General features: G+C 41.6%; 2 long non-coding RNA genes across 2 annotated transcripts; both read left to right on the top strand.

The window, feature by feature from the left end:
- The first annotated feature begins 747 nt into the window (after nucleotides 1-747).
- Nucleotides 748-1241, top strand: LOC121973361. The gene is made up of 4 exons (XR_006109542.1): nucleotides 748-819; nucleotides 897-951; nucleotides 1033-1131; nucleotides 1207-1241. It is a non-coding gene; the product is annotated as an uncharacterized LOC121973361 (long non-coding RNA).
- Nucleotides 1242-7727: 6486 nt separating this feature from the next.
- Nucleotides 7728-8299, top strand: LOC121973360. Its single transcript, XR_006109541.1, has 4 exons — nucleotides 7728-7877; nucleotides 7955-8009; nucleotides 8091-8189; nucleotides 8265-8299. It is a non-coding gene; the product is annotated as an uncharacterized LOC121973360 (long non-coding RNA).
- The last annotated feature ends 2497 nt before the right edge of the window (nucleotides 8300-10796 follow it).

Below are 10796 nucleotides of genomic sequence, written 5' to 3'. Positions count from 1 at the left end.
TCGATCAGCCGATCGATCAGAGCTACTGTCGCGAACAGTAATCTTCTGGATCGATCAGCCAATCGATCCGGTAGTGTGCCGTCGCGAACAGAGATTTAATGGATCGATCAACCGATCGATCGAGGAATTAGCTCTCGTGAACAGAGAGCTTTGGAATCTATCACTGGATTGATTGGCAAGCCTGGATCAATCAGCCGATCTGTAAGATACCGCAAAAATAAATAATAAATATTATTGGATGGAAAATCTTATTGGATTTTTTCAGAATTTTTAGAAATTTTCTGGGAATTTTTCGGAGCTTGTACGGAGGGTATTGAGGGGATTGATCGGCGAGCGCGGATAAAGCCTGTTTGGGATACCCATTTAAGTGAGAAAATGTTTTCAATTATAAATTCATTTTCTTTTATTCCCTTTTCCCCCCAAATCGTCGTTTCCCCCTTTCTTCACCCGAACCCACTTCTTCCCTCTCTCGATCTCCCCGATCTCCTCCTTAAATCTCACCCGAAATCTCCCCCTCTCCGGCGATTTCTCCTCTCCGCCTCTCGGTGTCGCCGGTGCAAGCAACCACCGGAGCTTTGAAGGGTAAACAAGTGGCTGGTTCTTCCTCACATTTCGGTTTCCTCTTTCCCGATTGCTCTCTCTCACGGGCGACCCGACGCCGACGGTTTCCCCCGACAATTTCAGCCTCACCGCGTCGCCTGAGGATTGTTGCCCGAATCTTGAAGGTGCTGACGCTATCCAAGCCTTCCCCGGTGGAGTGATCGCCTTCTCGGCCATTTTTGCGCTCGATCGGTGGGATCCGATCTAGGGCACAGCGAGGTTTGAATCGCATCGCTCCTAGCCGGTTATTCTCCTTGTTCTTCTCTGTGATTTGTTCATTGGAATTTGATCTGCAGCTCCACACTTGCTGGATCAGATTGGGACAACACCATCCGGAGGTAGTCGATCAAGGTAGGCTTCATTCAAATCGTAAAGCTTCAAAGATCTTGTTTAGTTAACTTCGATCTTGATAAGCTTCTTATTCTGGATCAGAGGAGGTGTTAGTTGGTACAGTGCTTGTGCCGATCACTGCCTTGTTTCCAATGCTGGAAGCTGTGGGAGTCTCGGCTGGGGAATTTGAGATCGATTGAGGTGAGTGTTGTATTGTTATGTAGGGTTTTAGTAAGTAAGGGCTCTACAGCTAAGTGTTGGATTTGATTTTGGAAGGAATTGGTGTAGGGCTTCTTGGTAGCTGCCGGCAGAGGTCTTGTTGGGTTGTGAGATTTGGATTTTGCTACCAAACCTTAAGGTAAGTAATGTCCAGTAGGGTAATTCTATTAGTTTCATTGTTATATTGCTAGATTAGGTTTCTAATGAATTGTAGGAATTTGTTTGAATGGCAGAGGCTTCGTTGGCTTTCAGCCACCACGTCACCGATAGCTAGATGCTAGCTCCATCTGATTTATGTCATCAGTAGCTACTGAAGAAGAAGAGGTAAGGGGAATGTAGAGGTATGCAATAAGTGATTAGAATTGAGAAGTTAATAGATTTGTTTGGCTTCTTTATCTGGTTAGTTGGATGCTTAGCTAGTTGCTAATTAGTAGAAGTAAGTGGATTGATTCGTATGGTTAGGATAATCAATTATGGTGACAAGAGTTAATGGATTGATAGGATTGTTGGTCCATGCTCTCTTAGATTAAATTGAAGTATGTTAACAAAAACAGTTAACTAATTGGATTGGACTATTTCATGAAGGGATTTGATTAGTGTGGTGATTGTTCGATTAGGGTTTCCCCTAATTAGGTTGGAGATTTTATTTAGTTATTTACTCTTTATATTATTAGCTAAATACATTATATGATCGCAGGACTTGGATTCGGGACGAGCGTCTCGACGTGGGATTACTTGACACAATCTATCTTTTTAAAGGCGGGTATTTCTTCCTTGGCCTCTACTTAGTTTTTCTTGATCTTAGTGCATGGCTATTATGTGATGGTTTAGGCTGTTTTATCTTATATCATGATCGATTGCTGTTTTTCCTGCATGATACTTATGCTTGACCTTTGTGATGATCTATTAATTCGTATACAGTCTCCACTCTTGATATCTACTCTATTGTGATTACACGTATAGAGTATGTCTTGTAGGAATTGTCAGGTTGTTGGTATTACCATGCTGATTGGGTATATGATGGGGATTGTACATAGATGGGTATGTGTCATAGGAGTTATCTTGTTGACCGTACATTTACATGTGGTGTGTACATACGTATGTGTCATGTACTTTTGGAGGAGTTGTGTTGATTGTATGTTTAGAGTATATACACATGTCTGTTGTATTGTTATTGGAGGATACATGTTGATTGTACTTATCTTTTGTGTACATGTGTCTGGTGGGATTATTGGAGATTTTTGGTTGATTATACATGTGTAGTGTGTACATATGTTTGGTGGGATACGTGGAGGTATCATGACGATTATACTCATGTTGGGGGTATTTATGAGGTTTGGAGTTATTGCATGGATGATGATTTTATATATATATATATCATGTTCATCATTCATTGCATCTGATGACCATTGTCTCCCTTGTGGTGAGAGAGTCGTCAGTTGGTTTGGTTTAGCGCCGCACACTCGGCCACTCATGGGTAGTGGTAGCTAGAGTAGTTGCCGCTCGTCCTGTCGTGCCACCCGGTCACGAGGTTTAGTGAGATCCGGCGTTGTGAGCAGTCAGGGACCCTGATGCTATTTAGCTAGATAGCTATTAGCGGACTGTCCGCCTCGACCACTATATAGTGGGCTGGAGGGTAGTACAGTCGTCACAGACCCAAGCCTCTCGGCCATACAGGGGTCGTGGTGTCTAGAGAGGTGGTGGGGGTGACCATGGAGCATGCATACGCAGTTATTATTCTTGCATTTGATGCGCGGTGCATCTGCATTTGCATACATGCCTAGTAGATACTAGTTGCATGTGATTGTCGTTGTTGCACTTGATTGAGATATGGTTGTTGCATTTGGTTGTCATGCTGCATACATGTCATTTATTTTACATGTATATGCAGTTGTATTTATATTGCACAGGTGTCATGGGTATGTCTGTTGCAGATCCAGTGAGTTTACTGACCATTGTACCAGGTGTTGATTCCAGATTGGGTATGTATCTATCATTATGTCGGTTGTGATTTGTACAGTATGTATGTCAGGTTATTATGTCAGATATGTTTAGGTGCATTGAGTATGATAGTATGATCATGTTCTTATTTCTCTACTGAGACTGTATACTTTTGATCTCCATGTTTTGTTTATGGACCATGCACTATCTTTTCTATTACCCGCTGAGTTACCTATACTCACCACCGCATGTATATCTTTATGTTTTCAGGTAGATGGTTGGAGTGTCGCTCGGAGTATCCTGTCTGCCGGGTCCTACGTCACATCCGACGATCGTTTCGGGTTTTGGTATATCTTTATTTGCATTCGATATTTGTTGTATTTGGTGTGTTGATGTATGTGTTGTTGTGGTTGTTGTATAAAGCCTAGCCGGCTAGCAGTGTGTTGATTGTGTTGTATTGGGCTTTCCGTTTTCTTCGTTTTCCGCTGTGTTGGTTTGTTTTGTACAGCCCTGTGGGCTGTCTTATATATAACTGCGTGGTTGTGATTGTTTCATTCCAGCCGTATGGGCTGTTATTATAACTGCGTGGTTGTGTATATAAATATTCCAGCCGCATGTGGCTGATGTATATTTGGTTTGTAGTGATGCTTCATATTGTCACCGGTACAGGGGAGATGCTGTCGGATTTTTGTCTGGCAGGGACTCCTTTGGGGGCGTGACAATTTAGTGGTATCAGAGCAGGTACGATGCCTATTATTCGTGTTTTGGGATTTCGTGATTCGGTTTTCTTGATGTGACTTTTCGGGTTTTGGGACCAGGCAGCAGCAGGACATCTCCAGGCTATAGGAGGTATGTTTGCATATTGTTATCATGCATTTCTGTTGATGTATGTATTGTTGCCCATATAGTTATGATGTGTGTTAGTATCCTCTGGTTAGTACATGCCTATTTGTTTGTAGCATGCATTGTATGTGTTGGGTCAATCACTGATCACGGTTGACCTAATGGAGATCAAGGATTACAGTCTCAAGGGATTTGCCATATCCTACTACCAGTAGTTTTAGTGTCTGTTACTACGAGTTGGCTGAGAGTTAGAGTCACATACCAGTCTCTATTACTATTAGCTGGGTAGTTGATGGTGTTGGTATACTCATATTGACTCAGTTAGTAGAGTACAGGTTTACTCCTGTTGAGGATTGATTTACTTGGTTGACTTGTGTAGTTATGGTTTGACTTATTATCCTTGTTGACTTGGACAGTTGAGGATTGACTTATTTTAGTTGGTTCTGTGTTCCTGTTAGTTCGATCAGTAGAGTACTTATTTGGATTCTTTTAGTTCTGTCTGTAGAGGATTGATTTACCCAGGTTGACTTTGGTGGTTGGGTATTGATTTACCTTAGTTAGTTTCATCAGTGGATGATTGATTTACTCTTATTGGATCAGTTAGGAGATGATCGATTTATTTTGTTGGTCCGACCAGTAGGGGACTGACTTACTCTACTTTTAGAGATTCTTATCTTTGGGATGTTTCATGCTTGGTTAGGTGTTTTGACTTGTATCGGTGTGGAAATGACTGAATTGGCCGTATACCATTATCAGCTTAGTCAGTCTATAGAGGATCGATGTATCCGATTCCATGGGGACTTTGACCATGGACTGTCTGTACCTGGTAGGATGACTTAGAAGGTACATTCAGATAGAATACCGTACGGTGGGAAAAAGTGTAAAGCTACCTGCTTAACACTTTGAGATACAACCATTACTAGGGTGTATGAGTTGGAGAGTACATTTGGATATATGATTTGTACCGACATGAGAGAGTTGAAATTAGCTGCTTAACCTTTACATGACCCGGTACCACGTGAAGGAAGAAGCAGAGAATGTTTTGGGAGATCAGGTCATCACTTAGTGATTTCCTTGAGGTGTTTGGAGAGAGAGTACCTCTTTACCTCGTGTGCATTGCTCGATACTGGAGGTTCCTGAACCTCAGATGGAGCAATCACAGTAATAAGGGGTACAAGACAATGGTGAGACGACTCATCTAACATTGTCTCTATCAAGTAACTCAAAATCTTGACCATTTGATCATTCTACCTGATCTTGTAGTCTATATTTTAGGATAGAGGATTCGATCCTTTCATCAGCTTTTGTCGAGGGATATATATAGGATGATTATGAGGGTGATGTTGATGCGCTTTGGATGAGTAGACTCTTAGTCAAGAGATTGTGTGACCCTTTGATTTTGGATTGGCATTCCTTTACTATGGATATTTGATTATCAGAAAGGATGAGATGATGAGATCTGATAGACTTTTTTAGGATACATTTTAGTTTGTTGGCAGTAGGTGTTGAGGGTTGGATGCTTTCCTTTTTCTCTATCTTTGTTTAGGAGACTATCTGGTATGATTGATTGATGTTGAGGATGATTTTGATTGATGGTTATTGGGGTCAGGTGTGGTGATATGTTATCTTTTGAGGATCTATTAGTGGATATTTGATTTGATGATCTATTATTTGGTGTTTTATGTTGATAGTGACATGGAGTGTAGTATGTCTGTGATATTTATGGATTTGATGATTTGTAGTTAGTGATCGGATCACAGATTTGTTGGGGATCTTGGGGTTGAGAGTGTTTGTTGTACGGATATTATGAGTCTATGGTTTTATCGTTTAGGCTTACAGTACCCTAGATGTTTTTATGGACTCGATGTACTTGGTATCATTAGGGTGTTTGGATCAGTTTTCATTGTCTTTATTGGTGATGTTGTGATCTATTCCCGATCCGAGGTGGATCACGTACACTAGCTTCGTATAGTTCTAGGGATGTTTCGACGGGAACGTCTATATGTGAAGTTAGTAGTACGTATTGTGATTGTCTTTTACGAGTTTCTGAGACACGTTGTGTGTAGTAGAGGATATCGGTGGATCCATAGGAGATAGAGGCTGTTATCAGTTGGGAGTAGGCGTAGTCTATACCGGGGATTCGCTGTTCCTTTCGTGGTCAGGATGGATATTATCGGAGATTAGTTGAGGGTTTCCTCCAGTATTTATGTCGTTGACTGGACTATTTAGGAGGGGTATAAAATTTTCCTGGATAGATGCTTACGAGATCAGTTTAGATAGCTGCACCTATCTTAGTATTACTTTCTGGTGTAGATGGATTTGTACTCTACACAGATGTATCGTATCTTAGAGTCGTTGCAGTTTCGATGTAGCATGAGCAGAGTAGTCTCGTGCCAGTAGTTAGAATTCTCGTATAACGAGAATTAGATTCTTTATCTCTATGGGAGATTGGGTGTGTTTTCGAATCACTTCTTATCCGGGAGGAGTTACTGCAGGAAACACCTTGATTTGGATTTGTGATACATTCGGTTGATGCCTGATGTATAGAGACTTAGGACGTTCCTATTGGGGGAATGACATTAAGAAAGACATCGTGGATTTTGTAGCTTGATGTCTAGGGTGTCAGCAAGTGGAGGCTGAACATCGAATATCAGTAGGATTGTTTCAGTAGACTCGTATTTTGGAGTGGAGTTTGGAGCATGTTTTGATGGACCTTATTGTGTGATTACCCAGACGAGGGGATGTGATGCGATTTGGGCAATCATTAGTTAGTTGACTACTTTGCTCCCTAGTTATCTATTTGTAGGATAGATTCTTTGGATTGAGTAACAGGATCATATTGTAGAGAGATTACCGGATCCTTATGGTATATCTCTGAGGGTTGTATTGGATGGAGATTAGTGATTTCGTGTCATGGTTTTGATTTTGGTTACAGCAGACTTTGGATTAGGAGTTTCACTTTAGTATAGATTTTCATCTCAGACTGATGGATAGTTTGAGCGATTTATATTGGTGTTGGAGGATCTATTGATAGTGAATTTTGGATTTCGGAGGTAGTTGATTAATCCACGATCGGTTAGGTAACAATGTGGAAGTAGCAGATGCAGTGTGTGCTCATCGCCACAGAGTCATCGCTATTCAATTGGAGGTGGATTATCTTGCTTGGAGATATGTTTATGATACTAGGGTGGAGTAGTAGATGAGGATGTTGTTTGGTTATTATACTTGGAGTGAGTGGTATATAAGTATATGATTTGGATGTTACCCTTGGAGGAGGATCCCAGAGTTGATCAATAAATTTGGGGACCAAATTTTTATTAGTGGGGAGAATGTAAGATACCGCAAAATAAATAATAAATATTATTGGATGGAAAATCTTATTGGATTTTTACGGAATTTTTAGAAATTTTCTGGGAATTTTTCGGAGCTTGTACGGAGGGTATTGAGGGGATTGCTCGGCGAGCGCGGATAAAGCCTGTTTGGGATACCCATTTAAGGGAGAAAATGTTTTCCATTATAAATTCATTTTCTTTTATTCCTTTTCCCCCAAATCGTCGTTTCCCCTTTCTTCACCCGAACCCACTTCTTCCCTCTCTCGATCTCCCGATCTCCTCCTTAAATCTCACCCGAAATCTCCCCCTCTCCGGCGATTTCTCCTCTCCGCCTCTCGGTGTCGCCGGTGCAAGCAACCACCGGAGCTTTGAAGGGTAAACAAGTGGCTGGTTCTTCCTCACATTTCGGTTTCCTCTTTCCCGATTGCTCTCTCTCACGGGCGACCCGACGCCGACGGTTTCCCCCGACAATTTCAGCCTCACCGCGTCGCCTGAGGATTGTTGCCCGAATCTTGAAGGTGCTGACGCTGTCCAAGCCTTCCCCGGTGGAGTGATCGCCTTCTCGGCCATTTTTGCGCTCGATCGGTGGGATCCGATCTAGGGCACAGCGAGGTTTGAATCGCATCGCTCCCAGCCGGTTATTCTCCTTGTTCTTCTCTGTGATTTGTTCATTGGAATTTGATCTGCAGCTCCACACTTGCTGGATCAGATTGGGACAACACCATCCGGAGGTAGTCGATCAAGGTAGGCTTCATTCAAATCGTAAAGCTTCAAAGATCTTGTTTAGTTAACTTCGATCTTGATAAGCTTCTTATTCTGGATCAGAGGAGGTGTTAGTTGGTACAGTGCTTGTGCCGATCACTGCCTTGTTTCCAATGCTGGAAGCTGTGGGAGTCTCGGCTGGGGAATTTGAGATCGATTGAGGTGAGTGTTGTATTGTTATGTAGGGTTTTAGTAAGTAAGGGCTCTACAGCTAAGTGTTGGATTTGATTTTGGAAGGAATTGGTGTAGGGCTTCTTGGTAGCTGCCGGCAGAGGTCTTGTTGGGTTGTGAGATTTGGATTTTGCTACCAAACCTTAAGGTAAGTAATGTCCAGTAGGGTAATTCTATTAGTTTCATTGTTATATTGCTAGATTAGGTTTCTAATGAATTGTAGGAATTTGTTTGAATGGCAGAGGCTTCGTTGGCTTTCAGCCACCACGTCACCGATAGCTAGATGCTAGCTCCATCTGATTTATGTCATCAGTAGCTACTGAAGAAGAAGAGGTAAGGGGAATGTAGAGGTATGCAATAAGTGATTAGAATTGAGAAGTTAATAGATTTGTTTGGCTTCTTTATCTGGTTAGTTGGATGCTTAGCTAGTTGCTAATTAGTAGAAGTAAGTGGATTGATTCGTATGGTTAGGATAATCAATTATGGTGACAAGAGTTAATGGATTGATAGGATTGTTGGTCCATGCTCTCTTAGATTAAATTGAAGTATGTTAACAAAAACAGTTAACTAATTGGATTGGACTATTTCATGAAGGGATTTGATTAGTGTGGTGATTGTTCGATTAGGGTTTCCCCTAATTAGGTTGGAGATTTTATTTAGTTATTTACTCCTTATATTATTAGCTAAATACATTATATGATCGCAGGACTTGGATTCGGGACAAGCGTCTCGACGTGGGATTACTTGACACGATCTATCTTTTTAAAGGCGGGTATTTCTTCCTTGGCCTCTACTTAGTTTTTCTTGATCTTAGTGCATGGCTATTATGTGATGGTTTAGGCTGTTTTATCTTATATCATGATCGATTGCTGTTTTTCCTGCATGATACTTATGCTTGACCTTTGTGATGATCTATTAATTCGTATACAGTCTCCACTCTTGATATCTACTCTATTGTGATTACACGTATAGAGTATGTCTTGTAGGAATTGTCAGGTTGTTGGTATTACCATGCTGATTGGGTATATGATGGGGACTGTACATAGATGGGTATGTGTCATAGGAGTTATCTTGTTGACCGTACATTTACATGTGGTGTGTACATACGTATGTGTCATGTACTTTTGGAGGAGTTGTGTTGATTGTATGTTTAGAGTATATACACATGTCTGTTGTATTGTTATTGGAGGATACATGTTGATTGTACTTATCTTTTGTGTACATGTGTCTGGTGGGATTATTGGAGATTTTTGGTTGATTATACATGTGTAGTGTGTACATATGTTTGGTGGGATACGTGGAGGTATCATGACGATTATACTCATGTTGGGGGTATTTATGAGGTTTGGAGTTATTGCATGGATGATGATTTTATATATATATATATCATGTTCATCATTCATTGCATCTGATGACCATTGTCTCCCTTGTGGTGAGAGAGTCGTCAGTTGGTTTGGTTTAGCGCCGCACACTCGGCCACTCATGGGTAGTGGTAGCTAGAGTAGTTGCCGCTCGTCCTGTCGTGCCACCCGGTCACGAGGTTTAGTGAGATCCGGCGTTGTGAGCAGTCAGGGACCCTGATGCTATTTAGCTAGATAGCTATTAGCGGACTGTCCGCCTCGACCACTATATAGTGGGCTGGAGGGTAGTACAGTCGTCACAGACCCAAGCCTCTCGGCCATACAGGGGTCGTGGTGTCTAGAGAGGTGGTGGGGGTGACCATGGAGCATGCATACGCAGTTATTATTCTTGCATTTGATGCGCGGTGCATCTGCATTTGCATACATGCCTAGTAGATACTAGTTGCATGTGATTGTCGTTGTTGCACTTGATTGAGATATGGTTGTTGCATTTGGTTGTCATGCTGCATACATGTCATTTATTTTACATGTATATGCAGTTGTATTTATATTGCACAGGTGTCATGGGTATGTCTGTTGCAGATCCAGTGAGTTTACTGACCATTGTACCAGGTGTTGATTCCAGATTGGGTATGTATCTATCATTATGTCGGTTGTGATTTGTACAGTATGTATGTCAGGTTATTATGTCAGATATGTTTAGGTGCATTGAGTATGATAGTATGATCATGTTCTTATTTCTCTACTGAGACTGTATACTTTTGATCTCCATGTTTTGTTTATGGACCATGCACTATCTTTTCTATTACCCGCTGAGTTACCTATACTCACCACCGCATGTATATCTTTATGTTTTCAGGTAGATGGTTGGAGTGTCGCTCGGAGTATCCTGTCTGCCGGGTCCTACGTCACATCCGACGATCGTTTCGGGTTTTGGTATATCTTTATTTGCATTCGATATTTGTTGTATTTGGTGTGTTGATGTATGTGTTGTTGTGGTTGTTGTATAAAGCCTAGCCGGCTAGCAGTGTGTTGATTGTGTTGTATTGGGCTTTCCGTTTTCTTCGTTTTCCGCTGTGTTGGTTTGTTTTGTACAGCCCTGTGGGCTGTCTTATATATAACTGCGTGGTTGTGATTGTTTCATTCCAGCCGTATGGGCTGTTATTATAACTGCGTGGTTGTGTATATAAATATTCCAGCCGCATGTGGCTGATGTATATTTGGTTTGTAGTGATGC

The sequence above is a fragment of the Zingiber officinale genome, chromosome 4A (assembly GCF_018446385.1).
Source record: "Zingiber officinale cultivar Zhangliang chromosome 4A, Zo_v1.1, whole genome shotgun sequence".
In the NCBI taxonomy this organism is placed as follows: Eukaryota; Viridiplantae; Streptophyta; class Magnoliopsida; order Zingiberales; family Zingiberaceae; genus Zingiber; species Zingiber officinale.
The sequence above is the reverse complement of the archived record's forward strand: the minus strand, read 5'-3'. Positions and strand labels throughout refer to the sequence as shown.